The 15709-nt window shown below is 40.0% G+C and overlaps 1 protein-coding gene across 5 annotated transcripts in view; it reads right to left on the reverse strand.

The window, feature by feature from the left end:
• CTBP2 (C-terminal binding protein 2) overlaps positions 1 to 15709 on the reverse strand; it is a 212966-nt gene that overhangs the window by 182459 nt on the left and 14798 nt on the right. Inside the window, exons 1-2 of one of the 5 annotated variants that reach the window (XM_081192870.1) lie at positions 5351 to 5812; positions 931 to 1018 (exon numbers count right to left, since the gene is read on the reverse strand). The exons of 3 other annotated variants lie outside the window; for them this stretch is intronic. The gene's annotated coding sequence lies outside the window, so the exon portion shown is untranslated. Of the gene's footprint in view, positions 1 to 930; positions 1019 to 5350; positions 5813 to 15709 lie in introns of those variants that run through there. One more of the 5 variants, XM_081192868.1, reaches the window with a different exon arrangement.

Consider the following 15709-nt stretch of genomic DNA (forward strand, 5'->3'; position numbering starts at 1 on the left):
CTGTTAAACGTTAATCTCTCTCTTCTCTGAACTAAGAGGAGACTTAACAACAGACTCTGAGCCAGCACAGAGGGCACATACTCGCACACACAAACGCAAAAGATACTTAGAAACAGCCAAATACCACTATCATCTACAACAGCTATTTTGAAATAACTATACATCACGTATGCATCAAACGACATGCCTCAAGATTTGGAATGTGGTGCCATCAACAAGCAGGTAGTACCCAATTCTCCCCACTTTCTGGTTTCAGGGAGGGTATGGAGGCTCTGAATTGATGACCATTAGAGAAATGCTTGGTTCAGATAATGGTGTTCAACATGTTTCAGATGTAGATTGTCCATTAAAAACCAAGTTTTCAGCTTGAGAGTGCTCCTGAAGTGATGTGTCAGCTGTGGCCAAGAGTGCCCAGCAAAGTTGGAAATGGTTCCATTTCCTTGAGGCTGGCATGGCCACTGTCACATGCTTTGCTCTTATCCATATGAGATAGTGCATCATATAGGATGTGTCATTCTAGGGAGTGAAAGTTATTTTTTGCAATTTCTTCAGTGGAGGTCTTAAAAATATGTTTTGGGCTGTGAAGAATACAAAACCTGCCCTTATTTTTGTGACTGGACAACATTTAACTTGGTAAGTTTACATCTGATGAAGAACTACATAAACTGGTGTCAGAAAACGACAGAAGTTTAATTTTAGCTTCTGAAAATGTCAGTTAGTGCTAAATAAGAATAAAAATAAGACTATTAATATATACTGCAAGTACTTGGCAATCATTTTTAACGATTTTTATGCAATTTTACACACATTCTAATTACCAAGCAAAACTAAATTATATTACTTTAACCAAAATATATTTTGAATTCCTATGTTTAAACTTTTTAGCAGCCCCTCATTTTCAGAATTTGAAAGTTGGAAACTTCAACACACCCTACTGCATCAGAGTGGGGCTGGCCTTGAAGAACGTTGAAAAACTATCCATGACACGATCAATGTTTTAGCCAACTCATTGCCTACCCTAAAATAGAAAATGAGATGATTTAACATTAAGATCTATTGCATGCAGCACAGGCCAGTTTGGGTGGGAAGAAGTGTTGACATTGACTGTGTATAAATGATGTTTTGTTTTTAAATGAGATTGGCTATTTTGTATGCTATTTTCTAAACTTAATATCTCAGCAATGAGAATGAAGTAGTTTTTACAGGGCTTTTAAAAAAGATAATTTCCAATTCATTTCGAAATTTAAAGCTGGTACCACAAATTAAGGCTTTAAAGCCTTACATGGTTGTGTCTAGAATATCTTAAGGATGGACTTCTCCAATTGGAGAATGCCCACATGTTAAGGTCTTTACGGCAGGCCTGTGGCACCACTACTAGAAGCACAGTAGATGGGAAATTTTCATTGCTAGCCCAAAGCTTTAGAACTCACAAGCTCAGGAAGCGCTCCTGGCCTCTCTATGCATAATTTCATATTGCAATCTATACAGGATATGGTTACTTGGGTGCACCCCGACATGGGAATGTGCTATTAGTGAGTATTTGGCTTAGGTGGAGCTTGACTTAACAGTCTGGTATCGGAGCTGCAATAATTATTGCTAATAATGTCGCATTCTGATTTATTGCTATTTTGATGGTTGTACTGTTATCATGATAAGAACTTCCATATTAATACACTGTTCCATGTTATGATTGACAAAACTGTTTCTAGGATTGTTTTTACAAACCATAACCCCCTTTGTGAGAACACAGCCATTATTATTCTTTTGGTATAAACATGTAAATTACAAGTGATTGTAAGGGCATCTAACTGGATGGAAGCACCGCTGTTTTCACTGAAACTTACTTCCAGGTATGTCTAGTATTGCAAAATTAATTGGTTTGAGTTCAAGGCCAACATTACTTTCCAAGAGTGCCCTGTCATTTCTAGGCCTTTTCAGGTTATCATTTCATAAAAATGCCAGCACCTCCAGTGGAATTTTCAAAGAGATTAATATCTAAAGTTCACTTGCATAGTACCATTGTACAGTTTACGTTAACATTAAGTATAGTTCTTTTTCTGAGGTTGCTTACTTGGAGGGCTAAGAGAAGACATATATTGGTTTGGTTTTTATGCATGAATCCACTCTGGTTTAATCACATGGGTGAAAGCTTTGTTTTGTTGCTATGGTCAGAACATCACATAACTTGTTATGTTTTACTCATACTCATGGGGAAACAATCCAAAAACAGCACCCAGCAACAGAAGACAGCACGATGACCACAGCATTAGCCTTCCAAACAAACTGTGGACTGTGATATCCACCAACAAAATAGAACAGACCACCAAATGGCCTCCATAGAACAAGAAATCCACCTAAACAGCCATTCAGCTCATCAGTTAAAGGACAACTATGATCTGGAGGGATGAGACTATACAGAAAATGTGTGTTCCAATTGTCCTTATCTACCAGGGACAGTAATTCACTGCCCTTATTTTGCCATTTGGGGACATATTTTAATGCAAGGAGCTATAGGCGGGGAATAGTCAACATGATGCCCTCCAGATGTTACTGGATTACCAATCTCCAGCAGTCCCCAACAGCAAGGCCAATGGCCAGGGATGATGGGAACTGCAGGTCAACCATCTCTGAAGGGCACCATGCTGGCTACCCCAGCTACAGAAGCTGTGATTTAGGATTCAGGTCTTCTCTCCAGGCTATCCATGAGTTAAATCTCCACAAGTGGAGAACAGAAGCAACTTGTCTCTAGTGTACATGCACTTAAATGGATGTGCATAGACAATAAGGCATCATGAAGTGCACAACCTGGAATTTCACATACTGAACAGCTGCCGTCATGCATTTTGAACAGTTAATAAGACATGATAATGATGTCATATGCACATAATTGTGGTTTCAGATATCTCTGGTATGCAGGCTGAGACCCTATCTGCCTGCGGACTGTCTTGCCAGAGTGGTGCATGCTCTGGTTATCTCCCGCTTGGACTACTGCAATGCGCTCTACGTGGGGCTGCCTTTGAAGGTGACCCGGAAACTACAACTAATCCTGAATGCGGCAGCTAGACTGGTGACTGGGAGCGGCCGCCAAGACCACATAACACCGGTCTTGAAAGACCTACATTGGCTCCCAGTACATTTCCGAGCACAATTCAAAGTGTTGGTGTTGACCTTTAAAGCCCTAAACGGCCTTGGTCCAGAATACCTGAAGGAGCGTCTCCACCCCCATCGTCTGCCCGGACGCTGAGGTCCAGCACCGAGGGCCTTCTGGCGGTTCCCTCATTGCGAGAAGCAAAGCTACAGGGAACCAGGCAGAGGGCCTTCTCGGTAGTGGCACCCGCCCTGTGGAACGCCCTCCCATCAGAGTTCAAGGAAATAAACAACTACTTGACTTTTAGAAGACATTTGAAGACAGCCTTGTTTAGGGAAGCTTTTAATGTTTGACAGACTACTGTATTTTAACATTTTGTTGGAAGCTGTCCAGAGTGGCTGGGGAAACCCAGTCAGGTGGGTGGGGTATAAATAATAAATTATTATTAATTATTATTATTATTCTCATCATCATCATCATCAGCTTATACCAATCGGGGACTGCCTGTTGTAGAGGTCTATGTACGTACAGCACACACTAGCCAAAGGGATGGAGTGAGGAGTTAACTATAATGACAGGGCAGCACCCACCTCAACAGGATGGCCTAACAGCGCTGGGAGTCCTGTCCTATTCCTCTCTCCCTGCTGCCACTTCCTGCTTATGTGTCACTAAGTTGAGGGTTTTAGGATTCCCACTGCCTTAAGGGGGTCTCCATGTGAATTCAGCCAGCTCCTCCCCTCCTGCTCACACAGACACTTGAACAACCAGTAGCCCTTAGGTATATTTAGAAACCAGCGCTACACAGGAGCATACGAAATAAGGATGAGGGGGAGAAACAGCAGGAAGGACGCAACTACTCTGCTCATGCACTGTGACTGCGCCACAGTGAGGACACTACACATATCAAACCGAAGGGGGCAGGGCTACCCCACATCCCCCCCAAACATTTCCTTTTGACATGTTGGGGGCGGGGAAACATCTGAACCACCCTGTGTGACTTAGTTCTGTTGCGAAGCCAAACAATTACATTAAGTTGTCTTTAACAAAATTATAAAACCTTTTGGGGCCTTTAAATTAGAGGACAACAGAGCTACCGCAGAGTAAATGCATACAGTACAGGCAACTCCTTTCTGTGGGGGAGATAAAGATTTCTTTTGAGCTCTGTAGTTCCATTAGGCAATGTAATGCTGTTGTTGATGGGTTTTTACCTGGGCATCCAACTATGGTCATTCTTTGAAAAAAAGGACCATTTGTATCCAGGAATAATCATCCTCAAACAAACTGACTGCAGCAGCTCAATACCGAAACATCAGCCTTAAAGGCAGCCACCTTATAGGGATTTTATACTACAAGGATTCGGAAAAGTGTGTTTACAAAACACCTCAAAGTGCAGTGGAATATAAATAAGAGTAATATCTCAGTCTGAAAGCAACTGTCAATATCAACATTAAGTGAGGGCTTCCAGAAGAATTTTGCTATTTTATATTGCGTTGTCAGATCGCAAATATTACTATTAATTAAATACCTTGTTTATTTTGTTTTAAGCACTGCTTTTCAACTTTTATTAAACTGATTGTTAAATTTTTTTCCAAGGCTTTGAATTTTTCTTTTTTCTAATTATTTCTGCATTTCTAAAAATCACATTTCTTCTTCAATGTTATCATTTATATTATTTTGTTTTGTTTTCCCTGTTTTTTAAAATGTTGTTTTAAACCTTCTAACGTTGTAAACTTTAAATATATATATATATATTTAAGCAATAATGCTCACCTGCATACACTTATCTTATTTAAAAGGAACCTTTTTATGGTTGAGCAGATTCATGAAAAGGTTATTTTCAACTTCAGTAACACACACTTTGCTTCTTGCTTCTTTGATTACATTGGTTGCTGACAATACCAATACAATGTGGTTCAAAGGAGCACATCATCTCTCTGATTACTATCCAAATCTGCTGTTGACAGGTTGTTAGCTTGCACTACTACTAGTGCAACAAACGTGATTTATTTGTGATCTGTTTTCCTGTAACTCAAAAGTTCTGATTTGGCTTAGCGTGAAATGGGAAGCAGATACTAAAAGATCTCATTTATTCCTTAGGCCATACTAGGTTCCATATGGTCACAAGGTCTTCAACTTTGTTATTGTGAAATGAAGATAAATTTGGCACATGTGGTGGACCAGCTTAAAAGTCCTATCTTTTGACCCTTTGGTATATTAAATATGCAGCAGTCCCTCATAACACGATTATCCATTTTCACTTACCCAGAAGTGAGAGCGTTGTTGGCTGAAGATTCCTTTCAACTACCTCAAGCTACCACAAACTGTGTCTTGCAGCAGATCACCTAACAACTAGCACCCAACACCTTATCTCCTGCAACATCAGCACTCTTCCTCCTGCAGAGGCAAGGGTGTCCATAGGCTGTGGTCACTGTCAGCTGATTCCATTTAGGCCTATTCTAATAATTTAGGCCTATACTAATCCTAGGCCTCAGAGATGGCTTATCAGCCTCAGCAACATGTCATTACAAGCAGAAGATGAATCCTGGTGCCTTGCTTTGTGCCTCAACCTAGCCCTAACCCCTGGCCCCTGAAACCCCACTCTGCTTGATCCAGCTTCAATGTTGCTTGTTTGGACTATGGTCTTAACCAAGCAACGAGGAGCAGATCTTGGCTGAGGCCTGAAGGGCCTTAAAATCAACCCATTTTTCCACCATGAGGATCTGACTTGGAAAAACTGCATCCTGGGATTGTTCTTAAGTCCAGCAACTCTGCACACACCCAACTAGGCCATGCTCTTTCTCCCCATGCAAAGCACAACTAATAAGTGTTTTCTTATGGTCCAGAAAGTAGAACGTATCTTTATCTTATTTGTCCTTTTTGTTCAGCTTAGAAGACTGAGATTGTTTATTTACTTACCTAGCTTTTTTGAAAGCCATAAATTGGCACTGCTACACAAGTCGTAGGGGGGAATTGTTTAAAACATGTACTGTGAGTTTTAAAAATACATAAATAAAACTTCCTACAGCCTACACTAATCATCTAGCACAACACATTCATTTTCATCCCTGCTTTTGGATAAATATTCCAGATAACAAATCAAATCAAGTACCTAAATGTAATTATTCCATTGTGATAACAATCTACTTGAACTGGTGCAACACCCTTGCTTATTTGTTGTCATAGCAAAAATCACCAAGAAGCTATTTTACATCAGCCGTCCCCAATGCCAATAAAATTTCTTAGATCAGGCTTCCCCAAGCTAGTGCCCTCCAGACACTAGTGCCATATTGAAAGCACTGGGCTGGAAAAGGTTATACTAAATCTTGAATACAAGAGGACAAAAATGATACAGGTAATAATGCAAGTCAAAAAACAAAAAATAAATTATCTGCACAGGAGAGTTCTTATATGGCCCGAGTAGGATTCACATGCTGTCACACAAGTAAGACCCACTCAAATACTTAGCGCATTCTAAATCCTCTATTAGAATGGAGAGGAAACAGCCATTATTGACCTTGGTGATGTACTAAATTTCCCATTCATAAGTGGATAAATCAGTGCTTCTCAGCAAGCCATGAGCTATTTGCTAAAGAGAATCCTCATACAGAGTTTTGTCTTTGTTTATGGTCCCTACTCCCATCTCCTTTTGTTGCAGTGCATCTATCCCTACCACAAATCCTACAAACATCATCCAAAGCTCTGCTGGCCTCAAATCAGTGTGCAGGTATGCACCTCCAAAAGAGCTCGCACACTGGAAACAAGCAACAGGATATCAACCCAATGAAAAATGGCAAAGCAAACCCAACATGGGACACAGAAATATAACTAGAATTATATGTCAAAATTCCTACATTCCAGAATCCAAACATCATGTTTTGTACTGGATGTCTGGGATTTTTCCAGCCCTACTCAAGCCGCTGAGGGCACACCACCCAGCACTTCCATGTCACTTTCCCAGCACAGTGCATTGTATGTGTAGTTTGCACAGTACACTGACTGCACACAGCTTAGGGCAACAGAAAATCAGGCGCACTGAATCCATGATACTAAACGGCTGTACCACACTGACTCCCGCAAACTTGCTGCTAGCAACCAGCTGCAAAATGGAGCCAGGACTGAATCTGTTATTAATTGGATCTGAAAGCCAGGAAATGTTCTGCAAAATACACTGATGCAGGGTGGCTGATGCCAGTGCAAGTTTTACCCTTTCCATGAAATACTCTGCTTATTCGTTTCTCTGGCACTCATTATCATCACATTCATTTCATCTGCTTGTCTTCCTCCTCAACTCCGAAGTGTTGCAAGAGCTCTGCAATATATGTAAGCTGGTAGTCTTGCTTGCTATATCACACTAAAGCCAAATGCAGGTGAAAAGCTTAGTGTCATACTGGAGAACACAAGTAATTGCCTTTTTACTGAGGTCTGGGATGAGCAAGGTAAATGCCACAGATAAATGAAGCCAAACAAGATATTGATGTTCCTGGCTATATTACCCCATAGCTTGCAAAGTGGCAACAGAAATGCACTGTAGATGGGCAGCGTCAATGCAAAAAGCATGAAGCAGAGATTACAAACAAAAATTTCAGACGAACTGGCTTAACAGTCAGCTTCCTTGAATGATCAAACACGCAGGACTAGAGGAAAAACCTGCAGTAATCAATTTACATAAAGCATATTGACTATGCTACTGAACAGCAGAGGCAAAGAATCACACCAGAAGACCGCAAAACAAATAGGCATCAGAATCAGAAGGAGTACGGTTCCCCATTATTTGACAAGGACCAAAATGCAGCACTTAAGATAACAGCCTGGTATTGAAAACACTGCAATATTTATTTAGTCTGCAAGGATTATAGGGTCTCTCTCTCTGAAAGATGGAGACAAAAGGTGGATAAAAATGTGAAGCTGTTAAGATGCTGTTGCAGCCAACAAATCTGACAGGAAGGGCAGGAAATAGAACTTTTTATGCAGTGGACTGACAAAACATCCAATGACAGAGCAGGGAAAATATTTCCCGCTCCCAAGCTCCTGCATCCAATAGTATGGCAGCAGCCCTGTTCAGGACTTGTTGATAATTAATAATAGTAGTCAAATTTTAAATTGGATACTCTATATTTGCTGCATCCTGAAATGAAGCAAAGCATCTCAACTTCTAAGTACACAAGAAAACTTGGTAAGACGGCTGACAAATGAAGATGAAGGGCTACATGGATGGAAATATCATGGTTATTAAAGAAATAGCACTAAAAATGTCTGAATTAGGATGAGAGACCTACCTGACACACATGGCTCAAATATAATTATATACTTGCTAAATACCTACACCAATAATCACTTACGAGTGGGTATTTCCTATTCCAGTACAACCCTCAAATGTTAGTCACCTGCACCACTCATTACAGCACTCATTACAGATGACCACCCTGTGATATATTCTTCATGCCAAATAATTGGACAGGAAATTTGAAATATGCTGCATTATTCATATTACACGGGGGGGGGGGGACGACGACTGCATAATGGCATGACTAAGAATTCAGTCACACACCATTATGTTTATCTCTATCGTTTGTGTACTCTCCAAAGGAAGTTCAATGCTCTTTGGTCCTGTTTCTCTACGAAGATTCACACATTCACACATCACACTAAAGGTTTCGCCATGATTTTTTTTACTGCTCCTGTATAAAACATACACAAGTAAGCAAGCAAGTAAGCCAACCAACAAAAGACACCAACTAGAACATGAAAAATAGGTTCTGGTCCATCTTCAAACCCACAGTGCTAATTTTCGACTTGGAGAGGTTTTGTTGTTATTATTATAGATATGGAAAACATACATACTATACATACAAAACCCTACAACGCAAATGAAGAGTACATGCAGGATTCTCTGCCATTGCAGACGTTTGCCCTTTAACCTGCGTGAAAGTGATGCAACCAGAGGAGGTGAGGAGCTGCCAACACATGTGGGAATGGCATAACATAAAGTTTGCTATATTAAAGGAATTTGAGGGATTAATATTCTTTTAAAAAGCCAAGATAATGAATTATAATCCTCCACTATTCTCCTTAAAAGCTCAGAGTACTCAGTTGATATGAATTTTGCCAAATATATGTCAGTGTGGTGGTAATTTTTGATATTTTAACTACATCCGCAGCATGTTTTTGTAACTCTTCTACTTTATTTGATTTACTGTTCTGAGACACTCTTCTTCAATCTCCTGAAGAGGTAATCCACTCCCATCCCGTCTATAGCATAGCTGCTTAATTGGCAAGTGTACCAAATACAATTACGTTGCATACAACTGACAATGCTGCTTATGGGAATACCACAGCTCAGGCATTCAGTTTTATTTTGCACTTTTATCTTCATTAAGCAAACTGTTCACAAACAACGCTTGCTTTTACTGATGTAACATGTCATTCAGTTTTTTATCAAATCATCCTAGGCTAATCATCTAAACTGAAATTAAAGGAAGTTTATGCTAGGTTAAACACACATACAAAAAAGCAAAAATAACCTTAATTGCAATTAGTTGCTTTAGAAGCAAAATTCTAAGTGTCAAGAAGACACTAACATGTGGTTTTGATGATCGGTACAAGTTTCTAAAAAGGGCAGGAAGCAGGTTCCTCTTCCTTGTCCCCCATATGTACCCACTGTTCCAGCTTACTCCCTCTTTTCCCTTTACTTCATACATTTACATTCAAAATTAACCAGCTTTGGTGATGCTTGGTCTTTCAAGCTTATGTTTGGGTGATCTTAACAAGCTGTTTGGCAAAGACAGCTGAAATTGAAAATGTTTCATTTGCTGAAGAACTATAGTTGTTTTAATGGCACTGTTGTATAAATTAGTTTAATCATAATTTTATTATTGGTTTTACTGCTGTTTGCTTTACAGTGGTACCTCTGGATGCGAACGGGATCTGTTCCGGAGCCCGTTCACATCCTGAGTAGAACGTAACATGCGACTGCTTGTCTGCGGGTCGCGCTTCCGCGCATGATGTCATTTTGAGTGTCGAGCGAGCGACAAAACCCGGAAGTAACGCACTCTGTTACTTCTGGGTCGCCGCGGAGCACAACCTGAAAATGCTTAACCTGAAGCTACTTCAACTCGAGGTATGACTGTATTGTTGTTATAATGTGAACACTCTAAACACCCTAGGATTCTGATATATGAAGGATGGTGTAGGAATATAGTAAATAAAAAAAAAACCTATGGGCTTACTGAAACAAGCCATCTTCATAAAGCAAGATTTTAAATTTGGCTCATTTCAGAAAACCGTGTACAGTTACGACTAACTATGCACAGGTTCAGACATAACACTAAACTGTGATCTGTTAGAAACAGAAGGAAATATTTTTGATCTCTTCCTCACAGATGCATCAGAGGAAAAAGATGAGAGCAAATGGCCCCAAGGCTCATCTAGGCTCCTTCCCACAATAACCCATCATGCTTATCATTACTCTGAATTTAGCCAAACATTCTAATCAATTACAACAGCTTCCATGTCTGGTCCCCTCAAGGCAATCCTTACTCAGCTGTTCATCACCCAGAGGTACTGCTGCTTATGAGTTTTTGCCTGCAGTTACAATGCATTATGGATCTTCTAGTCTTAAAGTTCTATATTTCAATTGAACAGGACACAAGCTAATCGCAGCATAAAGATTCAAAATAATAAATGTCTACTTAGCACAAAACAATGATATTCCAAAATATTACAATATTACAAGGAAGGTTTGTCTTCAAAAGCTAAATTATAACGCTTCACTTGTTGCTGTGATATTGAAAGCACACTCACAAAAATAATGGAGGAAAGAGATTAAATGCAGCAAGTTTTTTTTTTAATTACTAATACTCAACATTTCCAGTGCTTAAAGTTTTCACATAATTTGTCTACTGTATTTGTAATCCTTACAACAATCCTGAAAGGGAGTCAGTATTATCATCTCCCATATAGATAGAGGGACTGAGCCCAAGAAACAGTGGCTTGTAGCTGCCTACTGCACTCATGACAGAGGCAAAATTCAAAGCAGTGATTTCTCTATTCATAGCCAGGTTCTTGCAAAGCCACCCTGACTGAAGCCAGGGTCAATCTAAGCAGCAGACCACCACCCTGTCAAGGGCTCTGTGGGAAATTACCAGCTAGGATGAATGGTGGCAGATTTTCATCCTGTTTCACTGGGACAGCACAAGTGCAGGAAAGAGGTCAAGGATCGGGCCCCTTGGGGGATTCAACGAGCTACGGATCCCAAGCTCCAGCACCCCACCCACTCTGACACACCCCAGACAGAATTCACTATGATGAGCGTTCCATTTGCGCAAGCATTCTAACTTGACAGGAGGAATGATCACCTTTCTCCTTTCCCCATATGCTGTAGGGGGTTCTCCTACCCTTCCAAGTCAGTTTTGGAAGCGCAACAGGCATACAAATGGGGGGGAAAGTCCCAATGTGCAAAGCCTCCATTGAATCCTGTCCCCCGTTTCAGAGTTTTCTGTTGGCTACCTCCTGTGGTCATTTTCCATCCACTTGGGTGGAGTTTAGGTTCTGCTGCAAGCCTGCAACAGTCTCGCCCCACCACACTGGCAGCACTCCTCTGTCTGCAGAGGGACCAGTCACCAGTATCAATGGGATTATGGTTGCAGACTTAGCCATTACACTATTATTATTTTTCATTTATGAACCACTTCCCATGAGCCACCCCAAATAAAATAAAGATACCATTTGGAATAAAGAGGTTGAAAGAGGAAAATCTTTAGCAAGTCACTGAAAAGACAACACAGAAGGTGCCCGTCTGATAATGCCACAGGAGAGAGATCCAAAGGATAGATGCCACCACACTAAAGGACTGGCTTCGGCACCATGCAAAATGGCCCTACGGGTAGGATGGCATCTGCAGAATGCCCTCTCCTGCAGAACAGAGTGATTGGGTAAGCATGTAGGGGGTGAAACATTATTTTAGGTATTCTGATCCCAATCTGTATTGCACACCAATACCAGTGCCCTGAACCCAGCACAGCAGCTGACAGGCAGCCAGTGCAATTCTTTTAGCAGCAGCATAATATGGTGATATATCTGCCCCTGTGAGTGGCTGAGCTGCAAAATTTTGCACTAGCTGCAATCCAATCTGGAGGTTACCAACACTTGGACAAGAGTGGTCAGGCTATCCTGATCTAGAGACAGCCAAAGCTGTCTTGCCAATTTAAGATGGTAAAAGGCTCTCCTGGCCACCAAAGTCACCTGGGCTGCTAGCAACAAATATGGGTCCAGGAGCACCCCTAAACTATTAATCTGCTCCTTCAAGACCCCACCTAAAGCAGACAATTGATCAATTATCGAAATTCAGGAAACACCCACCACAGAGCATTAGCTTTCTAACATACAATCTGAAAGGTATAAACTAAAGACAACACACACTGAAATGATTAAAACTTCCTCGAACAAAATATAGATTTACATCACTCTTGATTTCAGCATGGCTGAATACATGCACAGGAAAAAACACACAAAGAAACCCACTCTACAATCCTGCAACTGCAGAATCCAACCCAAATTTGAATTTAGCTGAAAACAAAAAGCCTTTCCCCCCCAAACTGAATTGCAAAGATCAGTTGAGGAAATAAATGGACAACTCACATGCTATCACGCTTTAGGGTTTTGTTATGATGGGACACCATTCTATTACTGTTAAGTGACCTCAATTTTAAACTTATGTTTTCAATCATGTGCAGTGTTTTCACAAGATTACCCTTGGCACTAGAGGCTTTCCAAACTGGATGACAACTCAAAATGCTGCTTATTCTAGAGTTAAATTACACAGTAAGGAATTTATTCACACAACAGTCATCCAAGAAAATACAGATTTCCTATAATTTGCTCCATTCTTTTTCTATCACCTTTTCAAATAACTGCAAGCAAGCTTTACTTCGACACGTTATACTTGACTGGCATGCTATCCAAAATAAAGAGTGTGTTCTTTGCTATTTTCTTTTTTTTTTTTTTTTTATAAAATTTTTATTGGTTTTACAAAATTTTTAAGAAAAACAGACAAACATTAAGAATAACAAACATACACGTATAGTTTCAAACATATTTTCATAAACCTCCTTTCTGGGACTTCCCCATACCCCCCCTCTCTGCATCCCAATGTCCATAGTTCAACTAGCAACTCCCAATTATTACTTTCCACTCTCTATCCTCTTAGTCCTCTCTTACACTCTGACCTTATGTCCCTGTACCCCTTTGTTTCTGGAAACTACGACATTTTAACATTCATTAAGTTTATAGTAGTCCTTAAGATAGCTTTTAAATTTTTTCCATTCTTCTTCTACCGTCTCTTTTTGTTGGTCACGGATTCTGCCTGTCATCTCGGCGAATGTCATGTAGTCCATCACTTTCATCTGCCATTCTTCCAAAGTGGGTAGATCTTGTGTCTTCCAGTACTTTGCGATAAGTATTCTTGCTGCTGTTGTGGCATACATGAAAAAAGCTCTATCTTTCTTTGTCACCAATTGGCCGACAATGCCCAAGAGGAAGGCCTCTGGTTTTTTAGAAAAGGTACATTTAAGTACCTTTTTCATTTCATTATAGATCATTTCCCAGAAGGCCTTGATCTTCGGGCATGTCCACCAAAGGTGATAAAAGGTACCTTCAGTCTCTTTACACTTCCAACATTTGTTATCGGGCAAGTGATAGATTTTTGCCAGCTTAACTGGGGTCATGTACCACCTGTATACCATTTTCATAATGTTTTCCTTTAAGGCATTACATGCCGTAAATTTTATACCGGTGTTCCATAACCATTCCCAGTCAGCTGACATAATGTTATGTCCAACATCCTGAGCCCACTTAATCATAGCCGATTTAACTGTTTCATCCTGTGTGTTCCATTTCAACAACAAATTGTACATTCTAGATAAATTCTTAGTATTGGATTCTAACAATTCGGTTTCTAATTTTGATTTTTCCACCTGGAAACCGACTTTCCTGTCCTGTTTAAAAAATTCCATTATTTGTCGATATTGGAACCAGTTTTCCACTTTATGCTTCAATTTCTCCTGACTTTGTAATTTGAACTTATCTCCATCCTGTTCTAAAATTTCCCAATACTTCGGCCATCCGACCTCCATATTGAGTTTTTTCACTGCATTGGCCTCCACTGGTGACACCCATCTAGGGGTTTTGTTTTCCAATAGATCTTTATATCTTATCCAGACATTAAACAATGCTTTTCTAACAATGTGGTTTTTGAAGGCACTGTTAACTTTATCATACCAAAGATATGCATGCCAACCAAAAGCATTATTAAAACCTTCCAGATCTAAGATGTCTGTATTCTCGAGGAGCATCCATTCTTTGAGCCAGCAAAAAGCTGCTGCCTCATAATACAATTTTAGGTCCGGCAGGGCAAAACCCCCTCTTTCTTTAGCATCTGTAAGTATTTTGAATTTAATTCGGGGCTTTTTGCCCTGCCAGACAAATTTTGAGATATCTTTGTGCCACCTCTTAAAACATTCCATCTTATCAATAATTTGCAAGGTCTGAAACAAAAATAGCATTCTAGGCAATACATTCATTTTAATTACAACAATTCGGCCTAACATTGACAGTTTCAAATTTGACCATATTTCTAAATCTTTTTTAATTTCTGACCAACATTTTTCATAATTGTCCTTATACAAATTCTGATTCTTGGATGTTAGATAAACTCCTAGATATTTAACCTTCTTGACCGTGTTCTTTGCTATTTTCTTTACCAGTATGCGTCCACAGTGGAATGTAGTAGATGTTGATTCTTTAGAGACTGGACTGCTCTCCCAGCTATAAAAGATCAAAATTTGAGCAAACAGAAATGCAGAGAAGTTAACATATGGCAATCTTGCAAACTTCCCCAGCGGTTCACATGCCTGAATAAGCTCTTCTCTTCTTTCCCCTGTGCAAATCTCACTGAAGTGAACTAGTTTTAGAAACCGACCATGACTAAGGATGCAGGAGATCTATAAAAATAATACAGCTTATCAAATAACAGGCCTGTAGTTGAAAAACAAGGGCACAGGGACGCGTAACTGTTTTAATGGCAAAGGCTAGGTTTTCATCAGCACCCAGAAACGAAACTGTATGGAGTAAAACAATAATTAATTGACTAAAAATTAATTAATTCATATTTTGCTAAAGCAGAAATTAGATGCACTCTTACCTGGGAGTAAACCCAACTGGGATTTATTTCTGAATAGAAATGTAAACGATTGTACTGTTACTGCTCAATCAAGGCAAGGTAAAGACTCCAGCTCCAAGGCTCGATATTTTGGGAAAGAAGATTCTCTCCACTGCAGTTGCAACAGCTACAGTCCACAGACCTAGGTGGCCAGATCTACACACAGCAGGATTTTAAAAATTATTGCTGCCACAGGCCTCTTCCGTACCTCCAGTTCAGTGTAGGCAGCTATTGCTATTGAAGGATAAAGGTTCAAAAGACTCCCTGGGTGTCCCAAAACAGAGATGTAGCCCCTGAAGCACCCACAAAATTATGTTTCTAATCCAAAAAACAATTACAGAAAATAGTACTTTTTTACTTGATACACACTCACTTTTACAGGACCTGCTCTCAATTTCACATTCATG

This window comes from Podarcis bocagei, assembly GCF_964188305.1.
Source record: "Podarcis bocagei genome assembly, chromosome: 4".
NCBI classification, from domain to species: domain Eukaryota; kingdom Metazoa; phylum Chordata; class Lepidosauria; order Squamata; family Lacertidae; genus Podarcis; species Podarcis bocagei.